Below are 18148 nucleotides of genomic sequence, written 5' to 3'. Positions count from 1 at the left end.
ACCCCAAACTAACACACTGTTTATTTCCCTGCTAATTTGTCACCAAATTTTCTTTTAAAATTGTACTTTGAACCGCACACTGTAATCCCTATTGATCTTGTCACAAACAGAAGTTCCCTTGGTATTGCTCTTCTGACACTTTCAGTAAATAATGCATAGTTACTTTGTTTTGGGGGTTTGTAGTCCAGCAAGAGCACAAATCTATGTGTGTGTGAAATCTCTTGAAGGCTTGAAAGGCATGAGGCTGAAACACCGAGCACCTTGGCAACAGTTATAAGTGATGGGTAATCCATTTGTGGGAATTTGGGCAAACCAATGCAAGCTGAAGAGCAATAGACGCTCCAATCAAATAGCATTTAGGTACGTTTGGAGAAAAAAATGTGTTCACACAAACAGCCGCTCATAAAATAGTTGATTAGTTAATGAAATCACGAATTGTAATGAGCCATTTAGGACTGTTAATTACTGCTGCACATTCAGTGCTCCTTCTGTCTGTCATTTTCATATCATAGCCCAGTGTTAGAATTAATTTTACCATGACCAATTCTCACTGCAACAATCAGAAACACGACTGCAGGCATAATGGTCCTCACAGAATCTCTAGACAGATGGATGAAAAATCAGACTGTAATTATTTCATGTGTATTTTCCCTCTCTTCTCTCTTCCCTCCCTACTCGTCCTCTCTTCATTCCACTCAGCAGCCTGATTAAATGTATTTTTTGTCCGTGGTGTAATCAGTGATAAAGTGGATCATTGTTTGCTCTGTCCAGATGTGCCAATTAAAAACTTGACACCACAGTTATCTGTTTCCAAACCATTTTCAGTGCTCTGTTTTATAGCGGCAGAGCATGCATGTCTCATTTTTGTCTTTAAAAAGAAATAAATACATCTTAAAATCACTGGATAGGCAATGTGAATTGTGGTCAGTGCTGTGAATGGCATTTTCACACAAATTACAAGCCACAGATTTCCCTGGATGAATACAGCAATTTTCCTTTGATCATTCTTTTCGTTAAAACCCCCAAAGAGAACAACTGTGGAGTGTTTGTTTCACTGTTTTGATGTAAGCACTTACTGTCTCATTACATTTGTTGGGTTGGTTGCTGTTAAACGTAACAGCTTAAGTTCAGTGGCTATTGCAACTCCTGTTATACACATCCATTCATTACTCAATTCTGCTGCTAACCTTATTACGTAAGCTGAGTGTTACGCCGTTGTTAACCTGATTTCTGAGTCTTGGCAAAAGTGGACTTTCAGCATTTGCAGTAAGAAAATCTAAACTCCAGGGTAAACTGCACATTAGAGGACTTACAGTGAGCCGTTTGGATTTGGAGCACTTGGGTCAAACCTTTCGCTCGGCAAATGCTCCAGCACGACTAAAGGAACTCACAGAATTACACTTTACTATAATGTAAGTGACAAACTTGTACATAGAAAATGGTTCTGTGCTATTGTTGTGTCTCTATTTCATGCGCTCTATAGTGTGTGTAAGTTGTTTGCATAGTAGTATTTTTCATACCCTTACTTTGTAGGCTTAAAATTCCTGCCACATACGAGGCACAGCAGTTACCTCCTTCCTGCTGACTTGCTGTTCTTTGTTGCATTCTCCCAGAAATCAATGTGCTTGTCTTTTGGGCATTAGAAAAAAGTAGAACTTTTATAACTTGCATGGTGAGAGTAGTAGACTTCATATTGTCGGCTTATTGGAATATGCTCAGTGACAGCAGCTAATTTAAAAACTCAAAACAGATGAAATAAACAGTGTTTTTTAATTAAATATTTTTTTTTAGAATAAATAAATAAGGTGCTGATATAAAACACAAACTAATTACTGTGAGCTGCTACAATATGATATATGGATACTTTTATTTATTTATATATTTATTTATTTGCTACTGGCTATATTCTGAAAAGTTTGGAAACTCATTCTTATTTATTGCCTGCTGTGTTTGGCAGTTTTTTCTTGCCAGGATAATTAAGCCCAAGAAAACTTTGAAGGCCAGTAGGAAGGAGGGAAATGCTTTAATGCCTATGTTGGACAATAGCCGATACAAATATTTCATTTATTTTTATCATTTGTATCTATTTTTGTTGTAGTGAAACAATGAGAAGTACTTTATACCAAAAACAACAGCGACAACAGCAACAAAAAAGATTCTTTAAGGTCTTTATTTGGCTTGGTCAAAATTAATGTCACACAACTGACAATTGTCATAAACCAGTATCAGTTAACTAGGCCGATATTGGGTGATACCAATAATCCCAAAGTAGTCCTCTGATGTCACCCAAAAGCAGTAATTTTATGTTATTATCACAGAAGAAAAATTAAAAGAGAGCAGGAATTAACTTAGAGAAGAGAAGGTATTGATAGCCTAGCCACCTCTCATGTCATTGTGGAGGAATTTACACCAGTGTTCTTTATAACATTGCTTCAGTTCACTGATGTTTGCAGACATGTATTCATGCACATCTCTCTTAAGGTCTCACCATCAGGTTGGGGTCTGGACTTTTGACCATTGCAGCACCTTGATTCTCTACATTTTTCAGCCATTCTATTTGGCATACAGAGGATTACATTTCGATTCAATGGCTGCAAGGTGCCCCAGTCCAAATCGTCACCCCCCAACTAGTATGGGATTTTTGTGCTGATACAGTGTGCCGTGTTTTGTTTTTACCAGAGTTGTCACTGTACATTTTGGCAAAGTATTTCCACATTGGTCTGGTCTTATTGCAAAAGTCTTCTCCTAAGAACCTAAGGTGCCCTGCTATGTTTTGTTGCAGATAATAGACTTCCCCCTGACAACCCTTCCAAACAAGTCACACTTGCTCAGTGTTTTTTTAATTGTACTTGTTACTGTAACTATAAAATTTGTCATGCTAAATGAGATAATTAGCTAATATTACAAAGTCTATATAGTATGGGTATTTTCAAAGCAATGTAAGACCGCCCTGTCCTCATGATAGCATTAGTAATCTTAGCAAATACCCAAAAACACCATATGTTTCCAATCGAACCAGAAAGACCTCTAGCAGCCATACATATTATAAACCATGTCTCCTGGGAGAAAAAGAGGAAATAGTGTACTATTTTTATGGTACCACAGAGTTAGCAAAGGGTCAGGGCGGCAGCAAGGGGCAGCAGAATGTTGGACAGTAGAGGATCATTGTTTAGTTTCATGTCTCTGCTATGAGTTATACTTTTCTTTACCCCAAAACTGTTCTCACAGTGTTGCATCATGAGAAGTATACATTGTGATTGTGCTGTGAGTTTTTTTCTGTATTTCAACCAAAAACTATGAATTTGGCCTAACATTTCTGTGTTGTTTGACATCATACCTGAACTCTACAGTCTTTTCAGGTTAGAAAACTCAGATTTATTTTTTTAACAACTGAAAGGTAAGATTGTCCTGCCAATCAGAAAAATCCATGTATGTGTTCCTCTATAGGGGAATTATAAATCATATGTTTTGATATCTATATTAGATGTGCTGTGAGTTTTTTTCTGTATTTCAACCAAAAACTATGAATTTGGCCTAACATTTCTGTGTTGTTTGACATCATACCTGAACTCTACAGTCTTTTCAGGTTAGAAAACTCAGATTTATTTTTTTAACAACTGAAAGGTAAGATTGTCCTGCCAATCAGAAAAATCCATGTATGTGTTCCTCTATAGGGGAATTATAAATCATATGTTTTGATATCTATATTAGATGAGTTGTAAATATATTTAGTTAGAGAGGGAAACGGACATTCAAGGCATATCAAACTGAACTTTTCTGTTTTTTTTTTTTTTTTTTTTTTAATGTTTATTTATAAGATTTTAAGTTCAAAGTTACATAACATCACACCAGATGAACTTTTCTGTTTAAGATCAGAGACAGTGATTGGAGTATACTCACTGTATGTAACACTAACGTAATACTGAATGTCATGATGGAGTCATCTAAGCAAAAGGCAGGGAAAGTGCGTCTTTCTGCTGCTTTTTGGTGTCAGGCATGGCTGCTCAACAGATGGTTTACCACAGCAGCATGGGTAGATTACAGTTGTGACTGGTTTTCTGTAGATCTGAAAATGTGTTGACAGCAAGGTTGAAGGATTTGCTCTTGTTTAGAGGTCACCTCCACCTTATGTTCATCTATAAAGGGCAGCTGCTCATGTTGTGTTGAGGGTCTCTACTAGCCCAATATGAACTGGGACATGAAACATTATGTGGCATGAACAGATACATGTCAGTAATAAAATATGATATATAGAGTTCTTTTAGATCAGTGTTATGCTACAGTTTTCGGAGTTTCATAATAAAAATTATTTAGTGGGACTGGACGTATGAAGAAATCTCAGCGTGTATCTATGGGTGGGGGCAGGGTGTAACGTGATGCTCATGGTAATTTATGATCATAAGGCCATTTAAGCGTCAAATTCATTTGTCATTAAATTGTGGCCTTTAGGTTGTCCTTGTATTGTAGCTTTTGTCAATAATTTTACAGAACAACCTGCTCTGAGGCACAGCCAAAGCACACAGGTGACCCTGTTACGACATCTTTATTCACACCCATCTTTCATAAAATTGCATAATATTAATTCAGGTCAATTTTAGGAGACCTGTATTCCACTAGTATTTAATATTTTTTCTTGAAAGCACATTAAGCCCCATGGATGAACCAGTGCTTGCTGAGTGACACAGACTCTCTAAATACCACTAAAGCTGTGCAATGAGATTCCTGCAGGGTGAAAGGCATTTGGAAATCCATCTGTGCTTACAACTCTCCTCTGTGAACATGTTTCTCTTGTATCTTTGCTCTCCCTCTATCCTCCTTCATGTTTTAACCACTCGGCATCAATTACTCATTAATTACTCACTAATAGTAATGTAGCTACAAATACACATACGAAACAAGTTAGGGCTTTGGATTTGAAATAAACAGCACCCACTTCTAAGCTTGTCACTTGGCCTGGGGTGCTACTTCGGTCTAAAAGGTGGTGATGGGAGGGAAAAGTTATCTGCTAACACAAGCTCCTTATAGTTATTATTCCTGAGGGTACAGTCTAAAGTCAGAGATATCTGAACTGTTACTATCAATTTGCACTTTTCTTTGTGCTTTCTGAAGAACTAAAAACAATAACAGAAAAGAAAAGACAACTTCACATCCAATAAAAAGATGAATGATGTGTGTCACTGTAAGCAGTTTAAAATGCCCAAATTTTGAGAGGATCTCCTGTGGGCAACATGCTGTTGCTTTAATTCTGCCTCAATTTCACTGATGTTCTGTCCTCATAATCTAATAGACTAAATATTGTCTGGATGCTTTTTTGGCTGCAGGGATCTGAAAAAAAGAGAAAAAAAAAAACAAGACATTGCAATAATTGTGTGAGTTAGTGCGTTTGTGTTTACGCAGCTTTCTGCACTACCTAGTCTGAGGCTTCTGTCAACAATTACACCCCTCTGAACGGTAATATTTTAGGCTACATTAATTTACTGTACTTTACCAGAGTGTGCTGCAGTGTTTTATAGTACAGTAATTTACCGTGCAATCTTTGAAGTGGCTTGCTCCTGACAAATAGTTCAATAAAACCTTGTTTCTGTTCTGTGGTATGGCTATTAGACCCCTCCTGACATATCATAAACTATTACTGTGATCTGTTTGGACATTAACTGTTACAGATGTTCCCTGAGCTTGCCAGAGAGCCCGGAAGCTGCACTGCATGCAGGGAAGTCCACTGCCGTACTGTACTTTATCAAACCTATGCAGGACAGTGAGTGTACAACTTTCCCGAGTTGTACTTGAAAACTGTTCTACTTCAGGCATTTTGTCAAATTGAAACTCCCTGTAGTCAGAGGGTAGACGTGGTTGAGTCTCTGTTGAAAGAGTCAAGCTGAATGCCCCTTCTCACTGTGGGAGGAGGTAGTGTGAGTACATGGCAGCGGGCTGAAGTAGGCATCTAAGTATAGTTGTGTGTGCGTGTGTGTGTGTGTGTGTGTGTGTGTGTGTGTGTGTGTGTGTGTGTGTGTGTGTGTGTGTGTGTGTGTGTGTGTGTGTGTGTGTGTTCATGCATATGTGTTGTGTATGAAAGTTTTTGGGGTACTGGCTATTTACAGCTCAGCCTGTGGGAGATGTCCAATTCCAACAGAAAGGGCAGGGGGGGCATGGGAAGACCTCCACTCTGCCTCATGTGTCATCCTCTTCTGTTAAGACTTTAAGCAGTCTGTGTGTGTTTGTGTGTGTATGTAGAGTTGTGTATTTGTGGGTGTGTACACACTGTGTGTTGTGTCAAGGTTGCTGAAAACAGTCTTGGTGCATAAGTATAAGAATATGACACTCTTGAACGCTCATGCATAGTTGTTCAGGGAGATTTGTCTAACAAGACTTGAAATTTCCTTGTGGCTCCCTGTTGTTTACAAGGCCAAATACTTTCTGTTCAGTGAGTCATTTTCAGAGAGGGGGAGAGAGGGATAAAGAAACAGATACAAGAAACTTTTATTCCACATTATTTTTCATTGAAGTGAAGAATATTTCAGTACCTACATAAATGCGCTGGACTATGAAGAAAACAGTTTGTTTTTCTATGTAAATGAACAAAATGACAAAATAATTCATTGTCCAGTCTTTTCACCAGTTTCACAGTTTGCTCACTTTTCAAAGCAATGGCTTTGAAATGAGATTGTACTTTGACTCTGTGGTAAAACTATTGTTGTCTGTGTTGTAAAACTGCGATTATCAAGTAAATATTTACCTTTTTTCACTTGACTGTAATTCTTCTGCCAGGGGGATCAGGAGAGAGCTACAAGGCCAGAAGTCAGCCTAGGAAAATCGAAAACCATGCCTGATTTAAATTTGATCTTGATCTTTAAATTGCCTTACTGACCTCATATTTGGTCCATGCGTTAGATCGATTTTGCTAAAACTACTTGGTGGAGTCTCTGACACCTGGAGGAAAAGTGAGGGTGAAAAAGGAACCCATTAGATTTTGGTGCAGATCCAGAAAGTTTTCTTTAAAGTTGTAAGTTATTAGTTTTGATGGAAGAAGGCTATGGCTTGTTTTAAATACTAGCAGATCTCATTTCACTCCTGTGTAAAACAAAGTTTTTATGGGATTCTATGCAGTCCTGTGACAAACCAAGCACACCAGTCATCACTTATGATTCAATAGTAACCAACTTCTGTATGTCTTTAGTCTTTGACCCCTGTAGAGGAATTATGGACTGTGTGTTTTTACAGCACGCCTTCAGTTCATTGACGTTTGTGGACATTTGTTTCTCTTAAAGTCCCACCACAGCTTTTTAATTGGTTTGAAGTCTGGACTTTGATTGGGCCATTGCAACGCACTTTTAAAAAGGAATTCTGTTATTCTTGTTGCATGGCTCACTTTGGGCAAGTTTCAGCTTTCTGCCTGGTCTGCTCTCATTTGATTCTAGAATACTTTAGTATACAGATAAACTCGTGGTTGATTCAGTGACTGCAAAGTCTCCATGTCCTGTACCTGTAGAACAAGCTCAAATCAGCACCCCTTCACCACTGTGCTTAACAGCTGGTGTGAGGTGTTTGTGCTGATACGCCGTGGGTTTCTCCAAACATGGTGCCGTGCTTTATGGCCAAACATCTCCACTTTGGTCTTGTCAGTCCAAACGACATCGTTCCAGAGGACTTGTGGTTAATTCAGACTTTCCAAAGTTGTCATGTGGAAACTTTCTTTTTCACGTGAATGTTTGCGTTGAAATCCGAATGTTCGTTTGGAATATTAATAAATTCTTAATTAATAGCAGTAATGTTTTTTTTAAAGAATTTGTGTTGGTCTGAGTTGGGGTGTGAGAAATGGGTCCTCATTTTAACAGACAGAAGTGATTTCCATCGCATTTCTAAATCCACATTTCCAAGAAAATGCAGTTTGGCAGGGATCGTTGATACCCTGCTGTGATAAAGTTGATGCCCAGCTGTTTCTAAAAATGCAGCCTCTCCTGTTATTTTATAAAATGTGTTTAGTATGTGATATCGACAGTTTAGAAGTGCTGTGATTGAATAAAGGCCAACAGTTTTCTGTCTGTTGACTCCTGCATTTAGACTGTTTTTCTGGTTAATTTTTTTTAAGAGTTCAAATCATGCTAAGCACAAATAGTCATTCGACTGTTCATGGTATTTAATTGGGATTTTTCTTAGAAAAAACATACAACTGTGAGAATTTTATATATATTTTTTTATTATATTACATTTATTAATAATAATAATAATAATAACTTTATTTATAAAGCGCTTTCAAACAAAGTGCTGTACAACTATTTAAAACTAAAAAGATAAGTAAAATAAAAGCGATACATAACAATGCAGGTAAAAGACACAATACAAGTTAAAAACAGTAAAAATTTAAAAACTAAAAGCGATAGAATTAAGACATGTAAGATAGGGTGAACAAATGTGTCTTCAGCTTAGTTTTAAAAACCTCCACAGAGCATGCCTGCCGAATATCTTGAGGGAGGTTGTTCCACAGAAACGGGGCACGAAAAGAAAAAGCACGCTCTCCAACTGTCTTTTTTCTGGCTCTAGGAACTTTTAGAAGGCCAGAGTCCTGGGATCGGAGAGCACGGGATGGAACATAAAGATGTAAAAGGTCGGAGAGGTATGTAGGTGCCAATCCATTTAAAGCCTTGTAGGTGAGCAGCAGGACCTTAAAATCTGCTCGAACCTGACAAGGTAGCCAATGCAGCGAGTTCAGTACAGGGCTAATGTGCTCAAATTTCCCAGTCCTTGTTAAAATGCGAGCAGCTGCATCTTGCACCATCTGTAGACCTCTAAAACTTTTCTTTGGTAGCCCAGAAAGAAGAGCGTTACAATAATCAATACGTGAAGACACAAATGCATGGATAAGAACCTCTGCAGTGTCGCTTGACAAAACTTGTCTGATTCTGGCTATGTTCCTCAAATGATAAAAGGCGGTCTTTGTTATCTCTTTTACATGAGATTCGAAAGAGAGCACCATGTCGAACCACACGCCCAAGTTTTTTAAATTAATCTTGTGTGTGATGTGGAAATTCAATGACTTTCTGTACTATTGTGAGGATATGAAGCCTGACAGGTGTATGCCTAAGACCTTGTTTAACTTGACTGACAGGTCCCTCATATTATTTACTTCAGTTGTGAGAGTTATTGTTTGCTTGCACCATTAACTCTGGCTAAGCTCCACCCCCCAAATTACGACTTCATTAAAAAAAAAGGTAATAATGCTATTCAGCTTTCAGAAACCTGCAGGAACATGGCATACATCATTTGTGTTTTTCTATGATCTTTCATCTTATTTTAAAATTTTATGGCGCTTTTTAAGTGGAATATATTGAGGAGAGGTTAAGAACTGATTCTAGCTGTGGTCCTTTGCATTACTTTTTCATTTATGTGAAAGTGTAACTTTTGTTTTTGTCTTAGCAATTAACATAATACATCTTTTCAAGAGCAAAAGAAACCACAGAAATTGGCAGCAACCAGATATACACTCAGTTTCAGAAAAGTTAACAAATGTTAAATGATGTCCAAGATAGAAGGTTTTGACTCTGTGTTTGTGTCAGTGTACATATGCTCTTCACAAGAGGTCACGCTAGCTGGTCCTATATACACTCGACACCAGCTCTCTCCCTCGCTGCCTCCCTCTCTTTCTCTTTCTCCATCTCTCCCCTCTCTGCCTCCCTCCCTCCCTTCATTTGTTCTAGGGACAGAGTCCTAGTGTGAAGCTTCTTGTTCTTGTACTTTCCCTGTACTCTGCAGCTTTTCAGCCATCCAGAATGAGTTTCCTTATAGCAAATACACTGTACATGAGACGTGGAAGAGCCTGGTTTGGCCCCCTCTGTGTTCCCGCTACAAGCTCTCTAGGTTATATTTAGTCTTCGACAGGCCACCGTGCTACTACAACTATCATCAGCACCAAAAGGGATATCGGGGGAAGCTGTACCAATTACCGCCAACACATTTTCCTCTCTGCTGTTTCATTGTAAGTAAATCCTTTTAAAATAATGTGTTTGTTGAATTTGAGAGAGCATCAGCATGTCACTACAGAGAGAGCATGAAGGAATTTGTTGGAAGCAGTTGCACTATAAGTGACATGTTGTAACGTACTTCAGCTCTTGTAGTCTTTCAGTGTTATGCCACATAGGCCAGCCTGTAATTGTTGTGGAAATGGTAAACTTGACTGTATGTCCCTGTGTTTAAGTCTGCTTTTGAAAGAGGCTCAATAAGCAGCACAGCTGTGGAATTTCATAGTGTATTATTTATTTGTTTTAAGAGATCTGTTTGTATGTGAATCTGTGGATCTGGGTATAGAGCAATACTATTTGGAGCAGGCTGATGGTCCAGTTTGACCCTGGTAGCTTTAGTTTTTCAGTTTGTCACCATATCACTAAAATATCAAATGAAACCTGAGGTATGAAAAAAATATCTAATGTGATTTTTAGCTCTTGGTAATATTTCTACCTGTTTTGGGGTTGTTGTTTTTTTGGTCACACACCATCTTTGCACTGTTTCTAAGTAAGGAAATGCTACAGTTAGGTACATATTTGTCTGCAGGGAGAACATTTCTCTTACTCATCAGTTATAGCGGGAAGGGAGGGGGTGGGATTTGGGCAACAGTTATGCTTGCATTTGACTGAGGAAACAGGCAGCAAGACATGGAAAGTTTAGTTTCTCATCCCTGAAAATGGAAATTTAGAGAGTAGGCAGATGCAAAAAAAGGGAGAGAGAGAGAGATAGAGAGACGTGGAGACAGGATGGTGGGAACATCTGGAGAAACAAGACCAGTGCCAAACCCTGTGACAACACGAGGGGACTGGAAAGTCTCTGAAGAAAGTCTTGAACATAAAGAGTTGTACAAGTGCATTCATGTCAAAGAGTACACTAAATTATATGATAACATATATGATATACATGATTATATGAATGGAAATGAACTGAATTCATTATTAATTAAGTTTTTTTTAGATTTAAATGACTTAAATATTTATTCTTTTACTTTATTTGTAAAATAATCATCAGTTTAAGCTCAGAGAGCTGTGATGGAAATATGAGGCCTCTCACCTACTGTACTCTACTTTGGCCTTTTTAAGAAGATGCCATGGGACTTTATATTCTTTATAGATTTTTATAATCCAGTTTCACATTTCACTTTGCTATACTCCATGGGGAATCCTATACAGCAACAGTAAGTACATTAAACATGAATTAATTATAATTGTTGCTTATGGGTTTTATCTGAGACTTTTTAAACCACAGTAAATAGGCAGCATTACCATTACTGATGGCATTTAAGATATTCACTTATATAATTGCTGCATTTTCTACCAGCAGGCTTGCATGCTGTTTTCTTTCATCCATCTATCCTTTCGTGACCACCATAAAGAGTTATAGTTCATGATAAACACCGAACATGTGTGAGGGATGGGGTAGACTGTAGGTTGTGAGAAGCTTTCATAACACCAATTAGCTGCAGTGAAGATGCTGTGTGCTTCTGTCTCGATGTGTCTAGAATTATTCTCCGCAAGTCTTTTCCCATACTTTACTGCAGGTGAAAAAGTAGCAGGTGAAAAACTTTACTGCAGGTAAAGAAGCAGCATAATGGAGCACTCCCAGCTGGAGAATCACACTTCCGGCAAATTTGATCTAAGTCTTCCTTCCTTTAAGAAAGTGGCTGTAACTGAGGTGGTAGTTAAGGTCATCTACAAATTGGAAGGTTAGTGGTTCGATCCCTGGCTGCTCCAGTGTGCGTGCCCAATGTCCTTGGGCAAGATACTGAACTGCAGGTTGCTCTCCGATGCATCCATTAAAGTGTCAATGTTATATAGGAAAGACTTAAGCACAGAAAAAAGTTGTTGCTTGAATGAGTGAACAGGGCATACATATAAAGTGATTTGAGAGCTCAGGTACAGTAAAAAAGCATTATATAAGAACCTGTTCATTTACAGCTTAAAGGAAGGATGGTGGTGGGTGGGGTGTACATATGCTACAGTATGAGCATAGATGTACAGTAATTATTAGTTGGCCGAGAACTTCACGTTTTTTCCCACCACCAGTTGTTGTTCTCAAACTGGACGTGACAGTTGGGGACAGATGTGTCGGTAAAACTGAGCGTTACCGCACACCCATACGGTAACAAGTTGTCAAATACAAGGTAGCCCTGCGTAGTCTAACAACTGCTTTATCTTCCTTTTTGACTCTAATGTTGACCATATTTTATATAAACACCATATGATATTCAGAAGGACTTAATGTTTGTGACCGAGACTGTAAACTAAGTGTCTCATGTTCAAGACAAACATTTGGCTTCAATTTTCAGACCTGGAACCTACATCAGTCTTTCATATATCATTTATACATATACACATAATGTGCCGAGGTACACTTTTACAGAACATAGTTAGAAGCTGGGAGAATTTTTTTTTTTTACTCAGTTTTTTTTCCAGCAAACATGTAACGTGTACTATGTAATCACCTATAATGCAAAGAGAAATTCAAGTAGAATCAAGTAGATTTTCTACTACTTTAATAAAAAACAATTTTTTCATAATTAAAAAAATGTTATGTTACCAATATCCATTAATCCATGGATGGATGGATATTGAACTGCTTTTTAATATATATACATCAAAGCACAGTTGATGTGTGACTTCTTGCTCCCTGTACGGCTGCACAGTGTATAGGAAATAATGGAAAAACACAGCTTGCCATATTCTTACACAAGTTTTAAGGAGTCAACGGAAAAAACCTGTTTGGTCAGTGGAAATAGCCCCTGAGAGGAAATAACTTGACCATGCTAATGCTGGGTTCAGAGACGAGTGTACCACGACCATTAAAGTGCCAGGAGAGAGATACAATCAATGAACCCACGCACTCAGTGCACTGTAGAGTAGCACAGGACAGAGCGAGGAGCTACCTGAATGCCTGCGCTCACACAGAGTTGCTGCTACACAAAAAGTATAAGGACTCTGCCGGCTGTCTTTGTTTCTGATGGGGCTGCAGGATTAGTTTGATTCACTGCCCGGGCTTTCAAAAATAGCCAGCTGCTTCTTGTGATGATTGCAGCTATGAGAAAAAATAGCATATAAGTAAAAAGAACAGGAGAAGTGTATGAAGACCTGGTGATGAAAAGAATATGATGTTAGGGAGGAGCAGAAGAGGTAGAAAAAAAAAGCCTTGGGAATATTATTAAGCACAAAACTGGAATTTTCCAAACAAATTGTGCTGCAAAGTTTACCTTTACTTTTAGTGCAAAGTAAATATTTGATCTTCTTTATAATTTATAAGAAATATGTGTTGGCATATGAAAATGGCTCATAAGTAATGACTTTAATCTTATTTTTATGTGTGTACATTTACATACCAGCACAGGTTGAAGCCACAGCACAAGTCAGCACGTTGCTCACTAAAACATGTATTGATACTAAACAGGAAGAATTGGCTCTATTTACATGAGTGTACTAAAATATGGCTGTTTGGTCGTTATATCCACCGTAAATATAATGTAAATACCAATATTTACATTATCATTATCTGATGATGATTCTCTGCTATAATTTGTTTTATAATTGTTCAGAAGACAACAATTGGACATAAAAATTGTTTTTTAAATTTCTATTGAAGAAATAATAAAATGATTAATTTGTCTTTGGCTTTAATTACAAGCTTAATATTTTTGTCTTGGTAGAGTTACAAAAAAGGTTGTTGTTATTGTTTAAGAAGTATTCTAGTATATTTTTCTGTTTGTCTATGCTGCTCTATAGATACTTTGTCATTTTTGAACTGTTTGTTTTATACAAATAAAATAATAGACTAAACTAAAATACTTATTAACTGCACTAACCCATTCAAGCTTTCATCATGGAGGTTACTGACTCTTCATATGAGTACCAAGTCTTATGCGTACTGTTTCAGCTGTTAAAACTAATGGTTTTGCGCATTTTAGCCCATTTAAAACAAATATTTAAGCAGTAATATGTACTTACGATGCACACAGTGACAAAATCCAAATGGTTTAGTTATAAAAGCAACACAGAGTTGTTATGAAAGGGAAAATTAGCTATAGAGACCAGAATAATATTTATACCAATGTTCCAGTCTATAAACTTCATTTTATGTTGCCTGTCATGAAGCTTAGCATTTAACATGCCAACTGAGGCCTGTAAAATTTGAGCCCTTGGGTTTTTTGCAGTGCCTCTGGGCATTGCACACTCTGACCTTAGGGTGAAGTTGCCTTGATATTTACTCCTGGGAAGATAGTGACATTGTGTTAACACACACCTGAATTCTCCAGACTGGCTTTCTTTATCAGTACTACATAGAGTCATGTGAAAACTTTCTTTTTCACATGACTCCACCTCTTTGTGCAAGAGAAAAAATACTGCTCCAGTTTTTCCTACATGCATGTTGAATTAAACTCCTTGTAAATATTAAGACTGCTCTGCTTGACTAAACTACCTGGCAGTTTTTGTGGTAATGATTTAGTGTAAGGAGATGTAAATAGAGAATACAGACACTTAATACTAAATTGTCAGTTAAATATGCGAGTTTCCTCTGAAATCCATATAATAACCTTTTCTAGTCTTACCAGGCTTTTTCATTTTTATCTCTTTATAGACTTATTTAGCTAAGGTCAGAGAGACGTGCTATCAACCCGCTGTAATGCTAAGTGTGATGCTTACATGGAACAGTGGAGGCTTGTTAGCCTAGTTTAATGTCCGCATACACAATTTATTTCCAGTGTGAGAGCATATTATAGTTAGAATGTTGTAACCTACTGTAATCTGTAATACAATAGGCTACAGTATGATATAAGTGAATATAATTAATTCTTGTGGGCTTTTTAATTACTTTTTTATGATTCATTATAGTTATTTGCACTATTTTATATGTCTGCAATGAAGAATGGTAACAGTATGCTAATAATATTACATTAGTTAACTTAATGCTTCTAGATTCTGTATTAAAAAGTAAACAATCAAAACAAAGAAAACCTCTAATGCTCTGACCTGACTGCTGGGCTTATAATAGGAAGAACCACTGAAGGTGCAAACCACTTAATCCACAGTTTCAATGTGTGGTGACAGTAGAAAAGGCATTCCATTGCACTGAATTTAGGAATTGCAAGTGATACATAAAATGCTTTGTGAACATGTACAGAAGAAATTGGCCTCTCAGAAACTCCAGGTCGGAAATTCCCAAATGCCCCCTGCAATTAACTAGGACCTAACATCATTTAAATATCGAGCTTGACTAAATTGGGCCAAGTGTCTTGGGAAAATTCTCATTCACCAAAATAAATTCTAAGATGACAGTAAAACAAGTCAGTAATGTGGAATTTATTAGTTTACATGCTTCAGGGTACATTTGCTTTGTTAATTTTCCTTTCTTATTAATTCAGCTATGACTACAAAATAGTATGGTTCATTGATATGCCCAAGACTAAACATGCAAAGCAACACACATTCACTGCAGGTTTAACATAATCATGATTTCGTGCAGTCTCTTGTGCCTCGGCCTTGTCCAACACAAGGACATGAGTTTTCCTCCTATGATGGACAGTTTGCTTCTGTCTTTAAATTCCTATAACACCACAGCAGAGACTCAGCTTTTGAAGAACATTTCCTTTTACCTTTGTGTTGTTGTGCTGTTATTGATATTTAGAAATAGTGTGCATTATTGTAAGAAAGAACTGTATTATAGCCTACTTTCTTCTTGCACATTGTGGAAACTGTAGTGGAAGGGCATGCATTTCTTTTTGTGATTGATGACTGACATTTAATATGCGTTAAGTTTCCTTGATTTGGTGTCTGGTATTGCTCTTGACAATGAGAAATATTTTATTTATCCCATATTTGGGAAGTAATTTTGTTAGAATATCTATCAGATGATTCCTTTCCAGACAGATATATAGTATTATAGAGGGTGATGGCATGTGGTATGAAAGATTTCCTATATTTGTCCTTGTGGCAGTGGAGCTGAATCAGTCAGTCAGAGAAAATGTGCTCTGCTGCCTGTCCAGTAAATGGTGCAGAGTGTGGTCAGGATTATGATGGATAATAGTTTGTTCAGTGACTTCCTCTATACCAGAACTCTCAAAGTGTCCAGGTGACAGCGAATCAAAAACACAGCCATCCTAAACAGTCAATTCAGTCTGTTGGCGCCACCAGCCGTGATGCTGCTCCCCCAGCAGAACACAGCAATGCCCACTGCACTCACCACAACTGAGTGGGAGAAAATCTCCATCATTTTGCTGCACATATCGAAAGATCTCAGCTCAAATAGAGCATGCGCATCAATTCTTTGGTGTAGAGCATTGGTCTTCAGGTTCAGCCTATTGTGCATCTGGATGCCATATCAACATCCTGTTCTAGGACAGATACATGTTGTGTAGCTGCCCTCTTCTATATGAAATCAATAACCACCTTTCTGGTCTTGGTTATATCACATCCAGAAACAGATTATTTTGCTCAGGCCAATCTAAAAAAATCATCTCCTAGTATCCTGTACTCCTCCTGTCCATTACGAATATATGTGACTTGTGCAGAATTATTGGAGTATTTCTGTGGGTCACATGATCTAAAGTTGAAGGATTGAGTTGTACAAGGTGAACAGGAATGGAGACAGCACAATCTCCTGTAGACCTTCTTTTCCATAGAAGAGGGAAATACAAGATCGAAGATCATACAGCAAAGTACAGAAGACAACATACAGAATTTAACTCGCCTCACATGTCACTCTGTAACATGTTAGAAATTTAAAGTGAAAGATGGTGAGAAGAGTTAAATGTTTCTGATCATAGTAACACAACAGGGGCGAGTTTGAAGTAGGTTTGATCTCAGTCTAGATGACACAGCAGAGTAATGTATGCTGAAAGATATAGGAGTGACCTATGTTGATGAAGAAACAAGGTGCGACAAACAGATGCTGTTTCTGCTGGTGAAATGCTGTTGGTGGTTTCCATCAAAGAGGTGTGATCCAACCTATACAGGAGACAAGCATTTGCCATTTGTTTAAATCCCAGCAAGAGTCCCACATGTCTATGATTAGAATCACAATAAAAGAGTTAGTGTAATACTAGCATGTTTCCAGGAGTGTGAACCATCATGCATCGCATGTGTTTTAATTACCTAAATAACACCCATTTCCACCAGGTATAGAAACAGTGAGCCAATCAGAGCTTTTTAGGCAGGGTTACATTCATGAACAACATAGCTGACTACAGATCAATACTGTATTCCAGAAAACAACTTCTTTAGAAATGGTGATGAGAAAGAGGAAGATTGGCAGTCTTGTATTGGTTGTTCCATGCAGCACATCCTGTGTATTCTATAAATTTCCTTGAACATTAGATCCTTTATTGACAGAACTGACGCAAGACTGCCAAATCTTTTGCTGCACTCATAGCTTAAAAAAAAGAATGACACCTCTTCCACCTTTAAAAGGAAAATTCTCACTGTGCAGCAAAAAGTAAGTAAGGAATAGCCTCCGCAGCTTTCACTGGAGATGTAAGAAATGATTTAATGATGAAACACATAAAAAATTACATTTTTTAGTATTCAACTACTTTTATTAATTTGCATAACTTTTCAGATTGGTTTCATGGTCACTGGCGTGGTAGGTCAGTAACGAGCAAGACTTTGGTTCTTGCTGTCAACTAAGCAAAGATTGCTCTGTGTTGTTGTTTCAAACCGAACTAGTGGTTGTTGATAGGCACGAAATAGAGAGTAAATGCATTTTAAATCCTGTAGGCTCTCTAATGAGGTGGTACAGTATCAACTTGATATCAGTTGATGCAGCTGGTATCAGTGGATGGTTTTAACCAACTGTATGTGCTGGTATTGATGTTAAGATATCCAACACTAGCTATATACATACAAACAAAACAGTGTATATTTGTATAACGCTAAACTAGTCCCTAGGAGACTAAATACAGCTTCTTTTGAAGCAGCTTTTGACAACCCTAAAAACAACAGACAAACTTTGCTGATGTTTGTAGTGGCTCTTTTCTAATTTCAGAGCACAGCTGGATACGTTGTAATGATTTTTGTTACAGAGAACACACTGAACATACAGAGGGCGAGCCACATGGCGACTGTTTCATCAAAGAGATGAAACAGCTGATGACACTGGGTTTCTTTCTTGGGAAAATTTTGTATTCCCT

At 37.7% G+C, this 18148-nt stretch overlaps 1 protein-coding gene across 3 annotated transcripts in view; it reads left to right on the top strand.

Annotated features, from left to right (window-relative positions):
- Positions 1–18148, top strand: part of atp2b2 (ATPase plasma membrane Ca2+ transporting 2) — a 130629-nt gene that overhangs the window by 2109 nt on the left and 110372 nt on the right. The window contains exon 1 of one of the 3 annotated variants that reach the window (XM_065470838.1): positions 1324–1412. The exons of the other annotated variants lie outside the window; for them this stretch is intronic. The gene's annotated coding sequence lies outside the window, so the exon portion shown is untranslated. Of the gene's footprint in view, positions 1–1323; positions 1413–18148 lie in introns of those variants that run through there. 3 annotated transcript variants of the gene reach the window in all.

The sequence above is a fragment of the Pelmatolapia mariae genome, linkage group LG5 (genome assembly GCF_036321145.2).
Source record: "Pelmatolapia mariae isolate MD_Pm_ZW linkage group LG5, Pm_UMD_F_2, whole genome shotgun sequence".
Lineage (NCBI taxonomy): Eukaryota > Metazoa > Chordata > Actinopteri > Cichliformes > Cichlidae > Pelmatolapia > Pelmatolapia mariae.
Note: the sequence above shows the minus strand (reverse complement) of the source record. Positions and strands in the feature narration are given on the sequence as shown.